The sequence below is a fragment of the Oenanthe melanoleuca genome, chromosome Z (genome assembly GCF_029582105.1).
Source record: "Oenanthe melanoleuca isolate GR-GAL-2019-014 chromosome Z, OMel1.0, whole genome shotgun sequence".
In the NCBI taxonomy this organism is placed as follows: domain Eukaryota; kingdom Metazoa; phylum Chordata; class Aves; order Passeriformes; family Muscicapidae; genus Oenanthe; species Oenanthe melanoleuca.
In genome coordinates, this window is record NC_079362.1 from 12,805,508 (window position 1) to 12,830,515 (window position 25,008).

At 41.5% G+C, this 25,008-nt stretch overlaps 1 protein-coding gene and 1 long non-coding RNA gene across 31 annotated transcripts in view; one reads left to right on the forward strand and one right to left on the reverse strand.

Moving 5' to 3' along the window:
• Positions 1-1,576: 1,576 nt before the first annotated feature.
• On the reverse strand, positions 1,577-13,200 carry LOC130264921 (uncharacterized). Its single transcript, XR_008842529.1, has 4 exons — positions 12,800-13,200; positions 10,201-10,258; positions 6,883-9,929; positions 1,577-3,573 (listed from the first exon to the last, which is right to left on the reverse strand). It is a non-coding gene; the product is annotated as an uncharacterized LOC130264921 (long non-coding RNA).
• Positions 13,201-13,218: 18 nt separating this feature from the next.
• The window catches only part of PAM (peptidylglycine alpha-amidating monooxygenase), a 144,292-nt gene continuing 132,502 nt past the window's right edge, over positions 13,219-25,008 (forward strand). For 6 of the 30 annotated variants that reach the window (XM_056513553.1, XM_056513564.1, XM_056513572.1 and 3 more), the window contains exons 1-2: positions 13,231-13,344; positions 22,977-23,110. The gene's annotated coding sequence lies outside the window, so the exon portion shown is untranslated. Of the gene's footprint in view, positions 13,345-22,972; positions 23,111-25,008 lie in introns of all 30 variants that reach the window. The other 24 variants (XM_056513561.1, XM_056513571.1, XM_056513552.1 and 21 more) reach the window with 16 other exon arrangements.

Here is a 25,008-nt window from a genome sequence, read left to right on the forward strand (position 1 = left end):
TTCCCTTCCCTTCCCTTCCCTTCCCTTCCCTTCCCTTCCCTTCCCTTCCCTTCCCTTCCCTTCCCTTCCCTTCCCTTCCCTTCCCTTCCCTTCCCTTCCCTTCCCTTCCCTTCCCTTCCCTTCCCTTCCCTTCCCTTCCCTTCCCTTCCCTTCCCTTCCCTTCCCTTCCCTTCCCTTCCCTTCCCTTCCCTTCCCTTCCCTTCCCTTCCCTTCCCTTCCCTTCCCTTCCCTTCCCTTCCCTTCCCTTCCCTTCCCTTCCCTTCCCTGAAACTTCCCTGAAACTTCCCTGAAACTTCCCTTCCCTGAAACTTCCCTGAAACTTCCCTGAAACTTCCCTGAAACTTCCCTGAAACTTCCCTGAAACTTCCCTGAAACTTCCCTTCCCTTCCCTTCCCTTCCCTTCCCTGAAACTTCCCTTCCCTTCCCTTCCCTTCCCTTCCCTTCCCTTCCCTTCCCTTCCCTTCCCTTCCCTTCCCTTCCCTTCCCTTCCCTTCCCTTCCCTTCCCTTCCCTTCCCTTCCCTTCCCTTCCCTTCCCTTCCCTTCCCTTCCCTTCCCTTCCCTTCCCTTCCCTTCCCTTCCCTTCCCTTCCCTTCCCTTCCCTTCCCTTCCCTTCCCTTCCCTTCCCTTCCCTTCCCTTCCCTTCCCTTCCCTTCCCTTCCCTTCCCTTCCCTTCCCTTCCCTTCCCTTCCCTTCCCTTCCCTTCCCTTCCCTTCCCTTCCCTTCCCTGAAACTTCCCTGAAACTTCCCTGAAACTTCCCTGAAACTTCCCTGAAACTTCCCTGAAACTTCCCTGAAACTTCCCTGAACCTTCCCTTCCCTTCCCTGAAACTTCCCTTCCCTTCCCTTCCCTTCCCTTCCCTTCCCTTCCCTTCCCTTCCCTTCCCTTCCCTTCCCTTCCCTTCCCTTCCCTTCCCTTCCCTTCCCTTCCCTTCCCTTCCCTTCCCTTCCCTTCCCTTCCCTTCCCTTCCCTTCCCTTCCCTTCCCTTCCCTTCCCTTCCCTTCCCTTCCCTTCCCTTCCCTTCCCTTCCCTTCCCTTCCCTTCCCTTCCCTTCCCTTCCCTTCCCTTCCCTTCCCTTCCCTTCCCTTCCCTTCCCTTCCCTTCCCTTCCCTTCCCTTCCCTTCCCTTCCCTTCCCTTCCCTTCCCTTCCCTTCCCTGAAACTTCCCTGAAACTTCCCTGAAACTTCCCTGAAACTTCCCTGAAACTTCCCTTCCCTGAAACTTCCCTGAAACTTCCCTGAAACTTCCCTGAAACTTCCCTGAAACTTCCCTTCCCTTCCCTGAAACTTCCCTGAAACTTCCCTGAAACTTCCCTGAAACTTCCCTTCCCTGAAACTTCCCTGAAACTTCCCTTCCCTGAAACTTCGTTGAAACTTCCCTTCCCTGAAACTTCCCTTCCCTGAAACTTCCCTGAAACTTCCCTGAAACTTCCCTTCCCTTCCCTGAAACTTCCCTTCCCGGAACTTCCCGGAACTTCCATTTTCGGAACTTCCCTTCCCAGAACTTCCCTTCCTCCCCGATAAGACGTGCTATCAATTCACAGAGTATTTTCATATAAAAGCACTGCTGAAATATCCTGACATTTGCGATGTTCATTCACTTTCAGGAATTTGCAATAAATGCCAAAGGTAATTCAAGAAATTGGAATAATGTAGTACTTAAAATGTTAATTACATTTGGGAAAATGTCCCATGCCTTCATTGCCATGTGATTATTCTCATACAATACAGCAGATCTTTTACCAGTCAATGAATGAATTGCATATAATTTTTGCTGATATTTAGTCCAGTGTTGCCACATGAAAATAGGCAGTTTACAATCAGGTTTAAGTTTACGTTAGAAATAAAAAAGGATTGCAAGTTAGTATTTTGTTTACATATAATAGGAATCTAGATACATAATATGAATCACATCTGCCATAATGCTAGAAATCAGATGAAAAAGAACCTAATTGGCTACAGCAATCCTATATTCAATTATTTCAGAAGAATAATAGATCAAGGTAAGCAATTTATTGTGGGATTAAAAGAAAGATTCAGTTTCTGGAAACCTGACTCCACTGACAAAACAAATAAGCATATCATGCATGAGAGAATCTCAAAAAGGCTTACATATCTTTCTCAGTTTTCTTCATGTAAGACAGAAGAAATTTTGGTGGCATATTGCTAGCCTTCATACCCCTGACATATTCCAATTTCACTCAGTGGCTTGCTGTCCTTCTGTCAAGGTGATCATTGCTCACTTAAGAGAAAATGACCACTACAAATATCTAAAAATAAACCTAAAGGCATCTGCCAGATCCCAGCACTTTGTCCGGCTGTTTTCTTAAGCTATTTGGAGGCATGTCCAGAGGGAATCTTTTGGCACATAAATATCAGTAAGACATAAAGGAAGTAAACTGGAAAAACAGTAAATATATGACAAGAAAGAGAAAGATGTATTGCTGTTTTAAGATTTAAATGCATTTCTATGGCTTTGCATAGAGAAGATGAATTAAATCTGTCTGAAAAAAATACGTTGGATATCTTTCTTCAGAGACAAGCAATGTGTGGACTCCTTTTTTAGATGTCACAGTGAAAGTGGATGTCTGAACTTGTTGCTCTGTTTTAAAGAAAGAGCAATTTGCACATCATCTTCAGATGTTCCATTTTGATGGGAACTTGACTCCATTCTGGAAGAGGGGCAGAGTTTGTGATCTCTCCTTTCTGGCATAATTCCTTGTGTCTCTTTTACTTTCCAAAGGACAAGTAAACCCAGGGTTAATGAGGGATGATGACAATATGTTAACTAAGTCTTCAAACAATCAAGTAAAAGAATTATGAGATCACAGATTCCCAGAGTAACTTGTGTTGGACAGGACATTTAAACACCACCTAATTCCAATTCCTTACTGTGGGCTGGGACGTCTTCCACTAGACCAGGTTGCCCAGAGCCCCATCCAGCCTAGCCTTGAACACTTCCGGGGATGAGGCATCCACAGTTTCTCTGGGCAGCTGCCTCCAATGCCTCATCACCTATACAGTAAACTTCTTCTTCTATGCCTGTATTGGTTTGGCACGGCCTGGTTTACAGCAGCAGGGAGGTCACAACGATGGCTCCTGTGAGAAGCTGCTGGAAGTTTCCACCATGTCCAACAAAGCCAATACCTGATGGCTCTGAGGACGGACATGTTGCTGGGAAAATGGGCCAATGAGAGAGGCTGGCAATGCCTCTGTGGTGACATACTTAAGAAGAAAATCCAAACAAAGTACACACAGTTTTGGCTTCTAGTCAGAGAAGAGGAGGAGGTGAGAACATGTGAGGGAAACAACATGGAGACACCAGGGTCAGTAGAGAAGGAGGGGCAGGAGGTGCTCCAGGCGCTGGAGCTGAGATTCCTCTGCAGGCTGTGGTGATGACCATGGTGAAGCAGCTGTGCCCCTCAGCCCATGGGATCCAGGGAATGCAGAGATCCACCCCAGCCCGTGGGGGAGGTGCCCATGCCGGAGCAGGTGGATGCCTGGAGGAGGCTGTGATCCAGTGGGAGACCCGGGGGACAGAGGGACCCTGCAGCCTATTCTTGGAGGACTGCATCCTGTGGAAGAGAGAGCCATGCTGCAGCAGTTTTGTGAGGGCTGTGTGGCCGTGGGGGGAGTTCACACTGCAGCAGGTGTGGTATGGCTGCTGCTCCTGAGAGTGGACCCATGCAGGGGAAGTTCAGGGAGAGCTGTCTCCCGTGGGAGGGACCCCACGGCCTCACAGGGGAAGGAAGTGCTCTCCTGGAGCAGAGGAAGAAAATCTCGGTGATGAACTGGCCAAAATCCCTGTCTCCCTGAGTCAGTGGGAAGGAGGGAGGGGCTGGAGGGAAAAGGTGTTTTAAGGGCTTATTTTACTTCTCATTATCCTCCTGTGATTCTGTTAGTAAATAATTTCACTTTGCAACTTAAATTGAACCTGTTTTGCCCTTGTAGTATTTTTCTCCCACTCCTTATCTCACTAAGCATACAATAATTTTGTTTTCCTTTTCCCTCCTCTGCCCAGCTGTGGCAGAGGAGGGTGAGTGAGAGAGTCTTGTTGGTGCCTTGTGCTGGGCCAGTGTCAAACCATGACAATGCCCAATCTATATCTATGCTTTTAGAGTTTAAAGATTTCTCCCTTTTCCTGCCATAACAGACCTTCATAAAAAGGCCTTTCTTTGTCTCTCTGATTTAGAGAATATTGTGAACGGTCATATTGTGAAGGGTCAAGAACTTAGGGTAGCCCAGGCAGACACATCAGTACATCTTCTCTTGTCCACTTATTCCATCATTAAAGCCCACCACATTTTGCTCTTGGTGAAGCCATGATGACTGTTTCTAATCACTTCCCTGTATTCCATTCACTTCAACATCACTTACAGGAGAATCTGTTCCTTATCTTACTAGACAATAAAGTGAGGACTACTGGTGAGTATTCTACATAAGTCCTTTATATGCTTTTTAGAAATGGGAGTACTATGCCCTTTTCTTCCACCACGGGGTTCTTCACCTCTCTGCCATGACTTTTCAAGTACAGTGGGGAGTGCTTAGTAATTATATCTTCCAGTTTTCTCAGGACCCTGGGATTTTTCCTCTCATAGATTTGTATGTATTCAGGTTTCTTAAATGGCCCCTAATTTTACCTTCTCTTAAGATGGGACATTGTTCATTCAGTCCCTGTCTTGAGCTTCAAGAGGTTCAAGCCATGCTTCTATCCTGTCTTGTTGCCTCATTTCTTGCACATGGTAACCAAAAGCATTTTAGTTTCAAGAAAAACATTAGTTGCAATATCTGTTCTGCTCCTGTATCCCTGAGGGCAATTTTGCAGGAGATCTCCTTCTTTAATTCTATGAACAACTAAAGCCTTGCCTTTCTAAAATTCAGGATCTTATTGACTGATAGTTCAGTAAAAGTGCAATGGTATGATGAGTTTGGCAGATTGTTGAATTAATTCTATATCCACAACTGAGTAGCTTTATATTTAACCTTAGAGAAATTAAGACTTTACAGATTCTGTGGGACATGGTAGAAAATGGGGTCAAAACTTTGTTGTATCTTCTTTACACTGCCTTTGCAAAGCTAGTATTTAAATCCTCCTAATAATAAACCTAAAGTATTAAGTAAATATTAAATAAATCCATTTCATTTCTTTCACTGTCTCTCTTACCAGTGTCATAACTTCATACTTTTTCATTAATTTTGAATTGGCAATTATTTTACTGAGTCAAAAAATGTGAAAGTTGACTTCCATCCCACATCCCACATCCCACCACTGTCTGATGTGGCACAGAGTCTTGGTCACGTTGTATATTACTGCCTGAATAATCTCTCTCAATGTTCATTTGAGGCTACATCCTTGTCCAAAATATTACATTTTATAATATTTCACACTACCTGGATTTTCAAACAGTGTAGATGCATGGCTTAACCTATAAAAAGTTCTAGACTGGCAAATTTACCCTAGATAAATCACATCTAAATGATGAGTTTTTCAAGGCCTTATTTTTCCACACTTTAAAAGAAAATCTGCTTATTTATATACAGCTGTCACAGCATGAATTCCTCTGGTTTGAAGAACTACCTCTGTTCATGTGATTCTGAATGCAGTTACCTTTAAAAACCAATGTTAGCATAGAACAAATGGATTCTAAAAGTCAAACAACCGTTTTTTGTACAGTAGACTTTGTTAGCAGATTTTGCCTTGTTCTAGGCAAACAATGTATACTCAATTAGGAACATATATGCAAAGGACAATTTGACATCATTACTCTTGTGTCTTTATCTTCTGACATCTCCTATCATGGCTATGTTGGTTTTTTTTGAGGCTTTGTAACAAAGAATGACCCGATTTCCCTTCTTTTCAGCGTGCCTGTGGTTAGTTTTCTAAAATGCATGAATATTCTGTAGCTCAGTCTTGAAATCGTAGTGGAAGTATATCTTAAATGCCTGTAATATAAACATTAGCACAACCCTCCTTAGCAGAAAGACAGACTTTCTTAAAACATTTTCATTTACTGATACCTCTGTTTCTGAAAAAAAACCAATTTTTGCACTAAGAGAGATTAACTTCTGGAATGATGTGTCTCATAAGAGACCATATCTGCAGCCCAGTCATCAAGTCTTTCCACACAACATGTCAGAATCTGGTAGTGAGTTACTAAATCCCTAATTTAGTAGGGATCTACACTCATTCTCTGCTTAATACAATTAAGTACGAACAATGAATGTAAATCCACTGTTTTCCTAAAACAAATTCTTATGAGACAATCTATGGATGGAGTGTAAGTTCTAATTCAACTCAATGTTTTTTGCAAGTCTTTTGTTATTACCACTGACATCTGACTTTTTTCTTTCCCAGGATAAACAAGCCAACAAATGAAAGGTAAGTACAGGAAAAATCCCAGCCCTTCAGAGATACCCAGATATCCCAGAGGCAAAAGGGCAAGAGGAAGATTATTTAAAGACACACAAAAAGCCATAGAAGAAATGTACACAATTTTCCAAGGACAGTTATTTGAGTTATCACATTCAAATTAATGACAACTATATTACTTATATTGAGGCACCAGTGATCACTCTTACATATATTCAGCCACGTCATGTTTGAAGATTGAAAGGATAGTGTATATGTAGGATAGTAGCACACAAATGGATGAGAGAGATATAACAATAAATATTTTCTGTTCTGAAACAATTAGAAACCATTTTCAGTGGTATGCAAAATATGGCATCACTCTAGGTAATATGTGGTTATGAATAATTTGTCTTCAAAATATTAACATGAATTATTGTTTTATTTATTAAGTACTATCCTACCAGAGGTAGAGAAGAACATCCTTTACACATGGGAAAGGCATTATATAAACAGCAGTGGCCCAAAAGCTTACCTCATCTGCAGGCTGCAGAGACCATTCACTGTACAAGGATTGAAGTTTTGTTAAGGATGCTAGCTTGCGTAACTGGATTTGTTGCCTATTTCCATTCACCTGGGCAAAATTAAGCCTCCAATATAAAGGTATTTCTTTGGTATATTTTTGCTTTTTACCAATTATTTTAACGACAGCTGTGTTACATATCTTTATAATATATACCTCTTTCACTGGGACTCCTTTTTAAAATTTAAATTTATCTTGGTGGATGCTAGAAAAAAATCTGGGAAATAGAAATGAATAAAATTGCAGTCTGAAGGAAATAATGGGCTGATTTCTATCCTCAAAAGAGCTCTTCAAAGGCTTTCATCCTTTTTGCTGCCAGCATGCTGCCCCATTTGCAAAGTAAATCACTGTGCAGCTCTCTAGTGTATGACTCCTGTACTTTTACATACGCAACAGAATAAAGTTTGTATCTTGTTTTTCCAAAAAAACCACCAAAAAACAGAACAAAGTAAAACAAAAAATCAAAAAAAACCAACCAACCAAAACAAAAACCCAAAACCAAATTAAAAAAAAAAAAAAAAAAAAAAAAAAAACCAAACATGGTAAAAGGAAATGATCTATTTGTGGCAAAATTAGAGTAAATAGTGCTCAAAGCAAATAGCTCAGAGCATGGAATCAATTTACCTACCTAAAATACTTCTTCAAGATATATAAAGCTAATGACCTTTATGATTTAATATTTACAATTGTTGCTTGCCAGTAACAATATTATTGTGTTATGGAAGTATAAGCAAGAAGACTGTAAGACTCAAAAGGGTTTTGCACAAATTGAAACAATGTTTTTTCACAGATGCCATTTATGAATGGCAGGCCATTATGGTCTAGCATGGTTCAGGTATGGATAATGAAAAATTTCAAGATAAGCCACAATGCAAAAGCTTAGGACATTAATTTAATTTCAGTTTATTCCTGTATACAAGGAAGCCCAAGTACTTTATCATGAGATTACAACCACATATTACTTTCATGTCAAAGGTCTAAAATTAATTGCTTTAGCATGTATCTAATCTCAAAATTCAAATCCGTGCTGAATTTGGACCTAATGCAGATGAAAAGACTGGCTAGCTAAAGACTAGCTAAAGAAAATCCTACAGTTCTATTTCCCATGAAAAGCAATTATAAAAGTTGATATCCAGTCATCCAAGATGAGAAGTAATTTTTCAACTCAGTGAAATCAGTCTTACAGGAAGTCTAGTACTCTACAGGATCTGGGGTTTGCTTTGTTTATTTTTCAGTATTTCACACTAGGAGGTAACAGCAGAAGTCACAGAATAAAGCTTAAAAGTTATCTTGTTTGTCTACATGAGAAATTTTCAAATTCAAAGGACAGGACACTGTAAGCCAATTCTCAGATTTCAGGAGACAAAATTAAACATCCCATTTTATTGTATCCATTTTTATTGCCTTTGTGAAGCAATATGAAAATGGCTCTTGAAGTAATGAAAGCAGTATAAGCAAAATTCAGTAGAATGATATAGTCATTAAACATGAAGTCCAAGATAGATTGCCTTATCTTAACCATAAATACAACTAGTAGATTTGACAGGTTCTACTCAAACTAATGACTTTGATACAAAGGTAATCATAAAAGGCTGATATTTTAATTAATTTTCTTTAATTTTGAAGAAAAAAACTTTTAAAATTCAGAAAGAAAATTTTAATGCCTATCCTCTGAGTAGGCCCCAAGGTCAGTCTCTTTCCCAGTTTCTTTACAAAGAGTTGATAATATATCATTTCAATGCTTTTTTCTTTCCCCCCACCCCCAAATACTTTGATTCCTTTTATTACTAAATGTAAGCTAGATGTCCCACACTTAGAAAAATGACTGAATTTGTAGGCCCCTAGCCTCCAGAAAAAGTGTCATAAAATAAGACCTTCTAATTAATGGAACATTCACATGCTAAAGACTGTTTTGAGGTCCTCCAAATTCTTGTCCTTTGCAATTCTTCCCTTTGCAAAGATTGCTTTGAGAACCTGTCACAGCCCGAGGTGTCTCTTTATGCTTGAGATCACCTCAGGAGGACATGAAGGTGGTCTAAAATTCAGGTTTTCCCCAACACTTGCTGATGAGAGACTGCAGGAGGCTGTTTTCTGAAGTTTCAAGGATTGTTTATTATTTCTTTTCTCAGGAATTCTTTGCCCAGCTAACAGTGATCTGTCTAGCTAGATGTCCAGGGCAGAATCCACCTGGCAGAGGCAGGACTTATCTTTTATACTCTAAATTACATGCTAGATATTTACAATTATTTTCCAATACACCACAACCTTATTGTAATGTCTAGTTTTGTCCTCATCCAATTGAAGGATGCCAAGGTGGCACTTCAAGATGGATGGCATGGAGAAGAAGGAGGAAGAAGCATACCACGCCCCAAATCCTCCATCTTGACCATGAGCCCCTTAAGATAAACATTCTAGAAATCTACTTATTCTACATTCTAACAATCTAATTTACACTCTATTTTTGCAGCTTGCATTTCTTCTCTCAATGTTGGTAAATTGTTCCAAGGAACTAAATTCAGCCCCTGAGACACTTGGGTCTCATTTGAGGGTCTTTGGGGACCCCGCCAGGGGAGTCTTGAACCTCCCAGGGAAGCCAGAGGAACACTCTGGACCCCTACATCTCCGTCTGCTGTTTGCACTAAAAACACCTCTTTCACAGTTTTCTCCATGGCATGCTGAATGCACTGAATGATGCACGGCAAAATGACAAGAAGAACTACAAGCCCCACTAATATATAAAACCTTATTCTTAAAAATTCTTTCCACAATAGCAAAAGATCTTAACACAATTGACAAAAAAATTGAACATAAAATTATTTGAATAGACATGTTCATTTTCAGTTCCCGAGTTCTCCATGTGCTGTCTGGAGAGGAGTTTATGATCTTTGTTTCTGATTCAGTCTGTGAGCTCGCCCCTTCATTTTCAGGGCTGGCATCCACCCGTGCCTGGGCCCGACATTGCCTCACGTATCTCGCTGGTATCCATCTCTGTCCTCTCTCTGTGGAGACACAAGCAGAACCCTTTCCCCAAGTGCTTAATTTGAAAGCTTAGATTTTTGATCAAAACTGGAAGATTTTCCTTCAACTATTATTTAACAAAAAATTTACAATACTACAATACTATATATATATATATATATATATATATATAAACCCCAAAGTTTTCAATCTTCTGCAGATAAACACAATATAACAATTAACAATACTTTAAATAATAGACATATATTTACAAGATTAGATAATCATCAATCCTTAAAAAACTGTCATCACCTCAGGGTCTGTAGACAGCCGACACGCCTTTATTCAATGAGGAATTAGATGGTCATCTCTGGAAAATGAACACCAAATTGACTTTAAAAATCAGCTTCAACTGCTATATTAATAAGGTCAAATTGCCAATCCAAACAACTAGAATATTATTTTGATGCAGAAAACCTGGGTTTACACAATTTCTCTTTAAAATAGAATTAAGGCCTGGCCAGAGCCTAAATTCTAATTGGAAGAGAACTCCCTGACATCTTTTTATTAAAGAAAAAAAACCACTACTCTTAACAACAAAAGCTACAATTGAGTATTTCAAGGTGAGGAAGAAATCAAATTCCCCCAGCAGCTCGTTCTCTCTTAAGTTCCTTTTTAGGATGAGATGCTTTGAACATTGCATGCTGCTGCAGTACTTCTGTGATAGCAACTTGAGAAAACCACAATACTAGAAACTCATTCTGAGAATGAAGCTCAAATAATTTTCTGGAATTCTGAAAAACACTCAAAACCATAAGACAGCACAGGGCCAGGTCATAAAAGACCTGCTGAAATAAAAGTGAGAATTAACAAAAGGAAAACAAAGAAACATCAAATTCACAACTTAACTGATTATCTTCACACATTTGATTCAAGGGCATGTTTGGAGGCTTTCCAAAACTTAATTAAAATGTTGAAAAACTTCAGGTTAAACAATAAAACAGAAATCAAAATAATTCTATGATTCAGAATTCATACAATCTTATTACAGTGGTTTTAAAATTAAATACAGAAACTAAATTTGAACGTTAAAAATCAAACTGATAGATAAATACTGCTTTTCCAATATATATAAAGAATATTTTGATTCGGATTAAATTTTACAATTCAAATAATAATCCTAGAAGTGGTCTTAATTTGTGTTCACACAGCATTTCATTGATAATTTGAAAAATGTAAACTAGAAATCCATTGCAATTTAGTTAAATTTTTCTCCTTTGACTTTACAAAGCATAAATTTCTCTATCATTTGAACTTTCAGCTCTAATGTTGGTATCTCAGGTTTCCCTAAACAGGGCACTCATCTACTCCCCCAGCATTCCTGACCGAGGCAGATCTGTCTCTGCCTTTTCACACTTCCCGCTTCCTCTCTTGGCCCTCCTCCCCCGCCCCACCATGTAGCCGGGAGTCGTCTGCAGCACTCTCCCACCTTTTGGGGACGAGGTCTCTGAAAGGGTAAAGAAACAGAAATCTAAGTTCTCTAACTCGCTTGGAAATATTTCTAACTTAATTTTTCCCGACCTTGGATAAGGTATTGTGGATTTTGGGTAAAGCACCGTGGGTCATTCAGTGAAAATGGGTGATTCTGGAGATTAATCTACACCAATTAAAGAATTTGCCTAAGAGCTGCTAGCATGGGAAACATTTCTAGAACAGATGTAGCCCCTTGTGAGAGACTGTGAAGCTCAACTCTTCAATGTAATGGCAAGCCTTTGGGTTGCTCTTGCCTCAGCAACAGGTGTTTATCAGTTTGCTATTTCACAAAAGCACTATGTGCTTTGCTCAGGGCAAATCCTGGAATACTCGGACTAGTCCTTTGCACTTACAGTGTTCATTTTCATGAGCTAGATTAATAATGTAAGGGAAGTTCAGCACAAACTTTGATGGTGACTTGGTGTGACAAAGAGCTCTACAAAAAATTGCTGGTGTGACTCTGCAAATCAGTTGGAGCCAGTAAGTCACCACTTCTGTTCAAAGAGCTTAATATTTCTTGTCATCAAAGAATGAAATAATTTATGGGGCACTTTAATCACTAATTGCTTACTATGTCCTACATAACCCCACAAAGCCAAATTTTAACCTTCTGAAGAAAAAGGACCAGGCAATTAATACCAAGCCAGAACTCCAGTGATGTACTTTAACTTGAGAAATGTTAATAAGCTTTCAAAGAATGTTGCATTTTCCATTTTATCTGAATGAGGAAAATGCTACATCTTAACAACACATCTAGCATTTTAGAAATACTGAAACATCCATCACAGACCAAATTACCAGATTTGTTGTCACAAAGAAGTCAGTAGCTCTACTTAGAAAAGAAGCTATTGTTTTATTCTGATGGTAGGTGAATTATGTTTTACCATATGTATTTTTTGTATTTTTAAGGAGCCTTAGGACAGTACTAGTTTGATAAACTAATGTTTCATCACAATGCCCCTGAAAAACAATACAAATTTGGGTCCCAATTCTTCCATTTCACCTATGCAGATAAAAGTCTCGAAGGAACCTGAACAAACCTATTTAGCAACGGATGTTGAGCAGGGTTCCTATGCGGTGGGTGGGTGTGGTTGAGACACAGCTCATTGTAATACATGGCCAAGCTTCAGCTCGCTATTTCATGTTATGAATTTCACTGAAAACAGCAGCTCATTAAAGTACACTGGAGCTGTCTACAAGCTTACAACCGCAATAGGCACGCTCTCCTTGAATCCTTCGTTACCAGGATCTGCCTTGTGCCATCACCAGCACCCATCCCTCGGAGGATAGCAAAGCACGGCTGCCCGCTGTCCTGAGCCAGTGTTACCACCACACCACACACCACACCACACCCCGAATAGGGCTCTCAGAGCCTTACCCTCAATCCGCTGATGACCGCTTGCGGCCCTGCAACCACAGCCTTGCCTCTCCCGGCACAAAGGAGCTTCGCCCCGGCACTGATCGCACGCAGACTCGCCCGTTCCTGACGGAGGGCCGTCAGAGGGGTACGGGGCGCTTTGCTCCCTTCCCGCGGGCTCGCACGGCTCGGACGCCTCCAAGCGGACTCCAGACCCTCCCCTGTGGACCCCAGTCCCTCCACTGCGAACACAGAACCTCCAGGCCTAACCCTGCGCACCCCAACCCCTGTGGCCGCCGCTCTGCTGGGCCCCGCTCCCGGCCCGGCGGGGCGCAGCGTGGAGCCTAGCGGGCCCGGACAGCGCCTCCCGGCGGCGCAGCTACCGGGCCGACGTGAGCAGCGCCGCGTCCTCCGCGCCGGGCGGGGCGGGGCGGGGCGGGGCTCGGGGGGGCGGGCGCGGGGCGGGGCAGGAAAGGGGAGTCACGGCCACAGACCCCGGTGGTGTCGCTGCTGGCAGTGGGAGGGTAGGTCGGCCGGGAGTCGACAGTGTGGTGCGCCTTTCTCCCGTGAGTTCCACCTGCGCCGCGTTCGCCTGGGCACGGGGGCTGCGGGTAGGGGAGGAGCGGGAGTTGCGGTGATTCTCCCAAGCCCCACGGCGGTGCCGCGCCTTGGCCGGACGCTCGGCCGGCCGCGCTCGGCGCTGCCTCTGCCTGGGCACACGTGCGGCGGCGGCGCCGCTCCCCTTCGCGCTGCCCGAGGCGCGGCGCTGCCCGAGGCGCGGCGCTTCCCGCGGATGCCTCGGGGCCGGTTCCCGGACGCCCGGGGGTCGCTTAGCACCGCCTGGGGCCGCGGCCGTGCGGGTGCCAGGAGCAGCTCTTCCCCTGCGGACTGCGGCGGCTGCGGCGCTAGGAGGCGGGGACAGCCCCATCCCGCCCTCCCCGTCCCCGGCTGGGCGCTGCCACCGCTGTCTGAGGGGTTGGATGCGGCGGAGCCTCCGCTCCCCCCCCGCTGGGACTTTGTGTCCTGTGCGAAGCCGACGGGAGGGACGAGCTTCCCCAGGACGGCCGGGACGCAGCGCTCCCCACCCGCCAAAGTTTTCTGCGGCGTCCTACGCCGCCAGCCCGAGCAGCTGCTGGCAGCGAGTGGGGCCGTCCCGGGCCGGTGCCTCCCATCCGTCATGGGGTTCTGCTTAAAGGGCCGGGCGGCGTGCCGGCGGTGGGGATATGGCTGAATGCGGAGAGACAGAGCCCCTCTGGACTTTGGCACTGCCCCGCTGGCGCTGTCATTTCTTCACTTCTGGGTGTCCAGCCATGGGAGGCGTTCAAGTGCTGACATTTTGTTAGTTTCGACTTCCAGCTGTTTCGAGTTGGTTATGGTTCCAAATAGTCCCTGGGAGCGGCTTTGTAATTTTTTTTCTTGTGTGTGTTTTTTTTTTTTTTAATTGTGGTAAGCCTTAACTCCTCATTCTTTTCCTTTAAAACTCATCTATTACTTTCAGGCATTGCTATTAAAATATGTATGTTTTGTGGATCAATCTCTTGCAAGTTGATTTGCACATATTTTTGAACGTGCCAGATAACTACCCATTTGCCAGAGCGTGGCTGTGCTGCGAGACCTGCTGTGTGAAGGGGTGGGTCCCAAAGCTGTTCAGCAAGGGTAAAGCCATGGTCAATTCTCGGACTGACTTACGAACTGCACAGAGTTGCCCTCATTGGCAGATTGATAGGTTTTGCTGTTGCCTGCTGTATGCTTGCAGATGAATATTTTTATAGATTAGAGTAAAAAAAAAAAAAAAAAAAAGAAAAAAGATAAATCACTGACATTAATTAAAATTTTTAAGCTACTTATTAAAGAAGAAATGTTTGGCAAGGAAGTGGAAGTCTTCTTACAAGACAGCTTCTAATATCACAAGTCTCTGTGATCTGTTGCTTGGTATGAATCAGGCGTTTTGTTTCCTTTTTGATTTGGGGCATCCTTTTCTGTCTTTGCAGGGGTTCTCACATTAAAAACATCGGTAATAAATATATAGCTTTCAGAAAATTGCCATTTAATACCAAAAATTTAACTGAATTTAATTTTTTGAAGTGCTTATGTATTAGATTCTTATTTATATTTCTGTTTTGTGCTGTAGATCTGAAATGATATGTCTGTCTTGTACTGTAAATCTGAAATCAGGAGCTAGTTTTCAGAAATAATTTCGCTGGAAGACTGCAGTTGACTAGTTTGCTGACCAGTGTACGCAGAAAAAATGGAAAGTGGGTTGAATTTAGGCCTTAAGTCCTCAGCTAGCTTCTTTGATATGATGGTCTCACCATTGGATCAGGTGAAAATGAGAGATCTGGGAGGTAAGGGCTAGTGAGTAGCCAAAAGCAGATACTTACTTTGACATTTGGAGGAAGAAGTCTGCACAAATGTATGTGCAAGCAGGCTTAAAGTAATCTCAAAGATCCAATCCAAAATACAAACCCACCATTTTGATGCTTTTTCTGCTTCCTTGTCAAGTGAGAGAATCTCAGGGCTGCAAGTACCAAATAATACAAGATAGGATTGAATCTGCTTGTTTTGGAGGTTATTGGCTGATACCAAAAAATGACCAGAGGATGTTTTTTCTTGATTCCTTAGAGGTGAATCCAAAGGAATTCTGTTGTAAAATGCATGCATATTGAAGATAATTCTTATAATTTTACATGTAGTAATCGTTCAAAAGGTGCCAAGAGGTTGGGATTTGTTTTGAAGTTCTTATTTTATAGATTCACACAAGTATTCATGTTGCATACTCAAAAATGATGCTGTGCACATTGCAATTAAGACTATACTTAAAAGGAATTTCATAACTTTCCTGGTTTCCATTTAATCCTTAATTGGATCTGACCACTGTTTGTGATATTCAAGATGAGTAAATCTCCAGGGATACTTATAGTACTGCTATCCAAAGTTGCGACTACTACAAGCAAGAGTTTTGAAATGTATCACAAATTAAGCTAAACAAGCTAGAAAAAGTGTTTCTAGTGTATTCTTTAATACAATTTCTACAAGTAGAATTTAATACTTAAAATAGTAGGTTGTACCATACCTACCATATTCTGTATGGTACCGATAGACTATACAATGTTAGTTGTCTTGAGTCTTGAGGACAAGATATAGTGCTGGCTGATCTGACCAAATTGTTGCTAGACTGGTTTGCCAGCCTGGTCTAGTGTGACAGTCTGTATAGTAAAAATATTCTGAATAATTTAAAAAATGTCTCTACTTAAGGCCTTCAAGTTCAGTCTAATGCTAAAAGTGGCAGAAAGAAGCACTAGACATTCTCTAATTAGTGAGAAATGTTTTCTTCATGCTTCAGAGCTTGAGTCATTCAAATGAATGCAAGGTGTGTTTCAAGGCACAACCATTTTTCTTCTGTTTAATCTCTTTTTTTTTTACCTCCTTTTTCTCTATCTTTTTTCCTTTCCCCTTTTTTCTATTTCCCCTTTTTCTTTTTTGTCCTCTACTTTCTCTCTTCTTTTTACCCTATTTCTTTCGTTTTCACGTTTTTTACTTTTATCTCCAATACTTTTTTCATCGCCTTCCCCTTCTTTTGTTGCCTTTCCTCACTTGTCATCTCCATTCCCATTTCACCTTTCCCCCCATTCTGTTTTGCTTTTTCTAACCAGTTTTTCACATTTTTCTTCTCCTTTTATGCTTTCCCCCCTCTTTTTCTCCTCATTTTTGTTTTTTATCTCCTTTCTAAGGCAGTCAGAACATAAAAAATTGAAATGCATAGGGCAGAAGAAGGATAATTAGAATTTACAACATACTCCTTAGCGAATAACCTCCTCCATTTCTTTGTGGTGAGTGAAGGACTCTATTTCATTTCCTGTCAGTCTTGCCTGTATTCAGATTCAGTTTCTTCCAGTGGGCCAAGGTAAGGAGGAGAGGTTTCAGGCATATTGAATCAACTAAAAGTACTTCCTTGCAGAAAGATGCAAAAGTTTTACTTGAAAAACTTGATTCAATAGATCTCAAGTTTTATGAGTTACTTTATAATTTAGGTGAAATAAATATTTCAATGTGAATTTGTGTTAAAGGTATGTGGGAATGCAAATGTGGAGTGCTTTTGTTATGACAGCATTCTGGAAGCTTAAAGTAAAATCAAGTAGGATTTTGAGATCTGATTTCTGACCATGAGAGCAAAGAACAAGTACTCACAAAAATCATACAGTGTATATGGGAAGCAAAATTTGGTTAGTGCTGTTTTTGAAGCACTGTTTTTCAGATATACATCTAAAGTTTTGGGGTTTATTATTACTTGTGTTGAGAAACATATGTTGGGTAGAGATTCTCTTTCAAATCTATGTGAGAATGTGAATGAAATTGAACACTGGCCTCTGAAAGGATACACATAGATTGTATAGCAAGAAATGCCAGAAAAAAAGCAAGCTTTTCCCATTTGTTTAATAGGTGAAGATCAGGCAATCTTTAGTTAGAAGAGCTCTGTTGCAGCAGTACTCCAAGCCCTGTGAGCACTCGCTGTGCATTGTAGAGGAAGGGGTTTTCTTGCTTTTCCACCAGCCATCAGTGTATTACTGGCAGTGAAAATACTCAGCAGAACCCAGAATTTTATGCAAAGAATGAAGTGTGTTTTACTGAAACTGAAAGACAATAAATTATAACTTAAGCTGTTCCTGCTGCAGTGGTGAAATTCCTGTGTTTTAGGCAACAGATGTCGCTTGGCAAATGCTCTGGTTTAAGATACCAAGGTTCTGCAAAAGCTGAACAGAATGTGTTACCATATGAGATGAGAGTTTAAAGTGCAGCAGCTCACAGTGGATCACTGGATAGGTGGAAACATGACTTCTAGTTTTGAACAAATTAATTTTCATGAACTTGTATTTCAAATCTCATAGTTTTTTCCTCCTTTCATGTTCCTTCATTTATGAGGACCAGGAGAGATGGCTATCTCGTCAGTATGATTACTTGCAGTAAGGGAGACAGGGGAGAAAGGGATGCTGGCTACCAAGTCCTCACTGTGTATTTTGATTTATTCTTGACTGGTAATGATGTTGCATGATCTTTGCTGCATTTTCTGTTTGGAAAAGAATGCTGAAGGTTATGTTGAGTCATACCATATTTGCTGATACATAAATGTGGTATGGTCTCATATGCCACCACTGCTTCCCAGTTCCACTCCACAGTTATCAATATTCTTTCTTGCATGTTGTGGTTCCACTTGGTTGCCTCAGTCCTGTTCTAGTGTTTTAGTCTGTGCTGTTGAACTTTCATGGTCCTAGTGTACTAATACAAGTACTTTACTGTAGAAATCCCTACAAAACAATGGTATCTCAAAAGTTTGTCCGTTGTAAAATTGTCTATCTCTGTATCAGAGTCCCTACTGCGTAGGGTTAATCAAGACTTAAATAAGAAAATAAAAAATTTCTTCTGATGGCCATATGTTGCAAGTGGCCTACTTGCTTTCAGTCTTCTCTGGTGTGTATGCTTCTGGTCTTCATACTTGAACAAAAGAGGGATTATTAGTCTTTCATGCTTGGAAACAAAAAGGGGTTATGAGGAAGTGTTTATAGTGAACTTAACATTTGTGATTTTAAAAAAAAATTTTTTTTTAAAAGCACAGAACTAGAGGGCCACTACCAAACTATAGAAGATTTGTTTGCTCTTATCTCTTCCACCCACATATAAAAAGGGGGGGCGGGTGGTTTGTTAGTTGTACATTTGCCTTCTGTTGCAGGCCTATAAGTAATGTTCTTTGATCCAAATGATAAAGCAATTACTCATCTTTAAAATTAGGGCCCACAGCATACTCTTTTTGGATAGTTTCAAAAATGTGAGTCTAATTTCCAATCCAAATTATTCACAGTCTTTGTATATACTCATTGTTCTTGTTTGGTATCATTCAGTAGCTTAATTCTTAGTTCGTTCTCTGTATGTACTTCTGTATAGAGAACAGTCATGTTTACTTTTAGACTTCATATTGTTGGGTTGAAAAGTCCAGATTGTTTCATTTCATACTGGGAAAGCTAAGAGCTTGTTGGGTTCAGCTTGGAAAAGGGAAGTCTGAATGTGACCCCTTTGCAGACTATAACTTCCTCAATGGAGGAAGTGGAGCTGATGGTGCAGATCTGCTCTCTCTGGACAACAGTGATAGAACACAAGGGAGAGGAATGAAGCTGAATCAGAGAAAATTCAGATATACAGAAATGACTTTATTTATGAAACGGTTAATGAAATTACGACTTGTCATCTTGTTTCAATTGTCTTAGTTTAACCATTCATTTTGAGTTGGGTTTTTGTTTCACATCTTCTAAACTACTTTCCTCTTGTTTAATAATCCCCTGTGTTGTAGTATAGATAAAAAAATAGTTAATCCCCCACCCCTGACCAGATCCACTGCATTTTCTTTTGTTTTGGGGAATGACCTTTTGTTTAATCGAAGAAAGATGGTATAATTTGCTGAGATAAGGTACGTTTATATTTCATTTTTTCTGCCACTCAGTTTCTAATTTCTCTGTTTCTAATTATTTTTACTTCAGAATCTATTCAGTTGTCTTTTCTCTTTGATTCAGTTTTAATGAAGCACCTTTGTTGAAACTAAGGTGAATTAATGTACTCATAAGTAGCAGTAGGTCCAAGGTATATTTCTAATCTACAGGATGATGGTGACCCTTACAGGCTTAGAAGGCTGTCTAATACCTCCCACAGTAAGTTCATGTGGTCTACAGACTGTAACATTAACAAGTTACTGAATATTGGTGATGAAGTCTTCCAGTTGAAAGTTGGGTTGTTGTTTCAATGTGAAGAGAATAAGAGGAGTGAAAACAAAGACTAGAAGAGAATGTAAGGAGAAATAGGTGAACTGGGGAGGAGAGGAAGGGTTGCATTGAAGGTTAGTCTATGGGAGCAGCTGGGGGTCAATCTGTGCAAAGAAATGTAGTGTGTGTAGATACTATTGGGACCATGACCTGGTGGGAGAGGGAGAAACTCTGAAGTCTTGGGATGGGCTGACAAGGATCTGGATGAAGGGAAGAACACTAGAATAAGAGAGTGGCTTATATGAGCTAGTGACTGGAAAAACTGAAGTGAAAGATTGTAAGGTTGAAAATCAGTCTAATGTGAAGTGAGGTGGAAGAGAAAAGGCAAGACTGAGTGGAATGGGTCATACAATTAACCCGTGTCACAGTATATGTATTACTTCTCATGTCTGTAACAGATATTTAAATGATTAGATTAATGATTATTGAGAATAGTCAAATGCTTTGTTCTGTGAGATTCATTAAGATGCATTCATAATTCAGCATAATTGGTATATAATTATGCTTACCTTCTTCATCCTCATCTTTTCAGGAAGCCATAACTTTTTCTTTTTGAAGCACATACCCATTTGTCATTTGTGGTTCCTTTCTGTACTCCTTCCCAGTTGAGTTAACTCTTTGTGAAGCTGCTCCTTTACATCTGTTCAGGTACTGAACGTGGTTGTAGTCCAGTGTTTTATCAGTAACAGCAATACTTACTGCTTTGTGGCTGTTCCAGAGTGTCAGTGATTATTTTGCTTTACAAGTCAGCTTGCTTTAATAGAGTTCTCTCTGAACCTTGCTCATGTGCCCTAAAGCAGGAGTGAAGAAAAGATCAAGTCAGCCTTGCCTGCTTACTTAAAGGGGATGGGAAAGCTAGTGTTTGTTTTAAATCTCAGCTCTGTTGCAGACTTCTATGCTGTATTTTTTAGTTTTCCGTGGATTATTTATATTCAGATTGGTTAAATTCAGTCACTTTTAATTCCTTTTACAAGCATGTTGTACACTGAGCTCAAATTGAGGAGATGGATTTTATGATAATAAGAATCCAAATCTAATAATGGAAGAGATAAAGGATTTAAGATGGATTTTAAAGCATTCTTTTTATCCTTACTTGAAATACTTTTTGCTTTCTGCTTGTTTACTGCTATTTGTATTGAGACAATGTTAATGTATTTTAACCACCATTTTAAGAATGTTAGTTTGCTGTAATCCTTTCAGAAGAGATTGCTGTAGTACGTGTTTTGGAAGAATCTATCTGTTCTTAAAAAAACTGTTTGTATATAACATAGTTTTTATTACACATGACAGTCAGCAGAATATTAATTAAACAGTGATTTCCAATTTTGTTTCTTTTTGACAAAAGAAAAGGGTTTTCTTTTCTTTGACTCTCTCACCCAGCTTTCTCCCTATGAGATTAATGCAGGATCACAGAGTGGTTGAGGTAGCAGGGGGCCTTTGGAGATGATGTAGTGTGACTCCACCCTCAGTTAAATAGGACCAGCTACATCAGGTTGCATATGACTCTCTTCACTGAGATTTTGATTACTTCTGTAGGTGGAGTCTCCACAGCTCCTCTTGGCAGCCTTTCCCCATGCTTGACCACTCTTATAATGAGCAAGTGTATTCTTTTTTGCATGTAGAATTTCTTCTGATTCAATGTATCCTTGTTGACTCTTTTCTAGACGATGGACTCCTCTGAGAAAAGTCTGACATGATTTCATCCCATGCTGATCAATCTTTTCTTTTTGTGTATTGATTTGATTGAACCCTGTCCTAAGCAGGCCTTCTCTTCAGGTTCTAAACATTCCCACCTCTTTTCCTATGACAGATGCTGTAGTCCCTCAATCATCTTTGCATCCTGTGTTTGGTCTTGCGCTATATGTTCATGTATCTTACACTAGGGTGGACTCCACCTGTGTGCTGTGTCCACCTGCTACTACATGGTAAGGGTCCAGTTCTGAAAATGGCTTGAGGCTGTTTTTACTGATGGCTTTGCACACCTGAAAATGTGTTTCTTTAGGATGTGTAAAGTCTCAAATTGTTAAGTCTAAAGTAGGTTTAAATTGGTAGTTGAAGCTGAAGTAAAATGTAGTAATTTATGTGAAATTACTTTATAAATCCCATAAGAAATTTCCTGTGTAATTTTCTCAGGAAGGACAATTATCTTTCACATTTTCCATAAGTCACAAGTCTCACATCTTGGTAGTGTGTCATTTTCTACCATAGGGAACTGAGAGGAGTTTTTTGAAAACAGGTGGTCTAGGATGAAAATAATTCAAATGAGACAGTATTGTATCTGAGAACCATTTATTGGTAACAAAAAAAGAGGGAGTTGCCCTGCTAAAGAGGACTAGAACAGAAAGGAAGAGGAGGAGGGAAGATAAAAAGGAATGGGGAGAGAGTGAGAGGGGACAGAGAGAAAAAGCAGGCATTACCCCCAGAAGTTGGGAGTGCCGTGGATGCTCAAGTGTCAGCAGAATGTGCGCACTGTGCTGGAAAGCCTGCCCAGCTCTTGGAGAGGCACAAACGGCCCCACAGGCACAGTTCTCATGGCTGTGGGCAGCCGGACACGAGGGCAGGGAGTGGGCGCTCGGCTGGAAGCTCCGAAGCACTGGGCGGCAGTGCGGGGGCATCTTGGTGGCAGGCTGGGCCAGCGAAGCAGGGCTGGAGGCAGGCAGGAAGGCAGGAATGAAGCAGGCAGGCCGTCGGTCAGGAGCACGGGGAGGCAGAACAGACGGTGGCTGGGACAGGCGAGGGGTAGGGCTGGACATGGGCTACACACAAGGCTCGGAGGTCAGCCAGAGTCCAGCCAAACGAACGCCCAATGAGAGGGAAGGGCCAACGAGGGCAGGAGAGCCAAAAGGCATGCTGAAGCCAGGGCAAAAAGGACAAAAAACAGGCCAGAGTCATAGTAAGAAGCAGACCTCGAGCCTGGGTATAAAGACAAGATCAAAAGTCCCAACTTAGAAAGCCCTGACTCAAAAAAGCCTCAGAGCTTGTGGCACAGTTACTTTTATGCTCCTGTCTCCTCCCAAGGTCCTCTTGCTGACAGGAGACCATTGGCCCAGTCCTGCGTTCCACTGCAGTCCGTGGGTGAAGACCCTTTTCCATCTGGCTAGAGAACCCTCTGGAGGGTACAGTGTCCCTGTGGTCTCCGTCTGCCTGTCTGCTCCATGTGAGACATGAAATGGTTGCCAGGCAAAGTCTCCCTGAGACTTTGAGAGACAAGGCTTTCTCCTGTCTTCTTAAGGAGTATTGGCAGAATATAATGAAATTAAGGGCGTAGTTTCTGGCGCCTGGGCCGGTATCTTTGCTGGGATACTGCATCAGTATTACAGGGATACACAACCACTGTAAACAAGATTATCCTTCCAGTACCAAGATGCACCCCTCTCTTCTGTCTCAGACAGGAACCTGATGTCTGTTGCTGTGTGGTGATGACCTGAAGATAGTTGTAAGTGTTGTTACCTTGGACTCATGCCCTCCTATTCGGAATTATTAATGCGCTTGTCAGCACTGTCGGCAAATTCACCAGGTAGGGCAGGTAGGTTGGAAGAATTCACAACTGGTTTTTGGTAAGTCTTTTAGAATGCTTAACTAAACTGGCTCCACACGGTTGATGGGGATATGTGATAAACTCATATTATCTGGTGTTCACCATCCTGTAACAGAATGATTCCTTCTGGAGATGACAACCCATATTTGATTAAATGCTAGTGAGAATACCTACCAATTAACTGTTGGTTTAAAAATTGAAGGCATTGCGTAGTGACCTTCTGCTTTGTAGGGGAGGTAGGCAATACAGTCCGGTGCTTGTACATGTATCTACCAGCACCAGTATTTGTTGCAAACTCTGGCGTTTTGGAAGTGGCCTAGTGTAATGTCTGTCAGTGTGGCTTGAAACTACCTAGTGCTCTGTGTTTCCCTAGGGCTGTTGTGGCAGTTTTTCTTGCTTTTGTTACTTGCAGGTATTCTAAAAAGACATTTTGAATGGTCTCTCTGGAGCAAGGATTGCCTCTTATTTTGTCTCCTTTTGTAGATGGCAAACATCCCTGAATAACTTGATTTCTTAGGAGAGTGCACTCAGCTAACACATCCTCACTAGTGGTTGTTTCAGAAATACGTATCTTAGGTAACTGATCAGCATTGTGTTCCTGCAGTGGCTCGGCATGGTTTGCAGTATAGGCATCTACATGTCTCCCATGGCTAAGTAAGCAATACTTTATACACGAAACCCCAGTGACGTTTACCATGTATCATCCAGTCATCTGCTTGTCATTTCCTAGACCACAGTGTGAAATCTTTGTATACTGCCCAAGAGTCAGAAAAAAGACTTCTGAAGTGTTTCCAGCACTGTAGATTCAGCCGTTAATTTAACGTATTGCTTGCTCCTCACTTTCCCTGATAGTTCAGGAAGGTTTGCTCAGCCATTTCAAATGTTGCTTTCCATTGCAGTTTTTCTTCCACATTTCTTGATGTCCAGTCAGTGAAACATTCTCCTCTTGGGTTAATTGCTCATATAGTGGGAACTTCTGTGCCCAAAGTAGAGGCATATTGTTACCTAGGGCAATTTGTCCTGTTTTCTCCTGTAAGACACTTACTTTGTTTTGGCTGGGAGATGTAAGCTTAGAAATGCATCATTTCCATGTGACCTTATTTTTAAATTCTTATTATATAATATAATGATTTTCATGTGTGGGCCAAATGCGGTAAAAAGTCCCTCTGAAACCATCATAGACCAAGAATTTGCTGTGCTTCTACTTTGCCTTTCTGCTATGTAAAGTATGATTTGTTCAACTGATTTGGGCAACGTTCATAAAGTGCCTGCCAGATTATTCTTCCAAATTCTGCTTCTGTGGCAGCTCTCGGAATTTTCTTGGGATTCATTTCTGAACCATGATTTTACACTGCCTTAGTGACACGGCTCAGTGCTACTCCCACTTCTTGTTCAGTGATGTGGATAACGTCATCCCCCTAACATTAATTTACAGCATGGGGAAGTATTGACATCTTCCAAATACCAGGCTACCAGCCCATGGCAAGTTGTGGCTCTGTGCAGATACCTTGGCGACAGTACTGTGGGGATGCATTGCTGAACCTAACATGACTGTGTGGATTGCTACTTTGGCTCATTACAGCTGGAATGCAAAGAAAGCCTTCATTGCATCCCATACCACAGCTTTGGATACAACTCACTGGCTCAGAGCACTTGGGTGTTTCATCTCTGTGTGGGGCAGCCTTGTTTAGCAGTCAGTAACCAGCTGTCATTCTCTGGGAGCAGTCAGGCATCCTAACTATTTAGATGGGGCTGCTGAAGTAGAGAATTGGCTTTGTGAATGACTCCAGCCTCTTACAGCTGTAATGATTTAGATGATCTTTAGGTAGTCTCTGGCTAGCCTGTACCATTTTTATGCAATCCCTTTTGGGGACGTTTCCAAATCA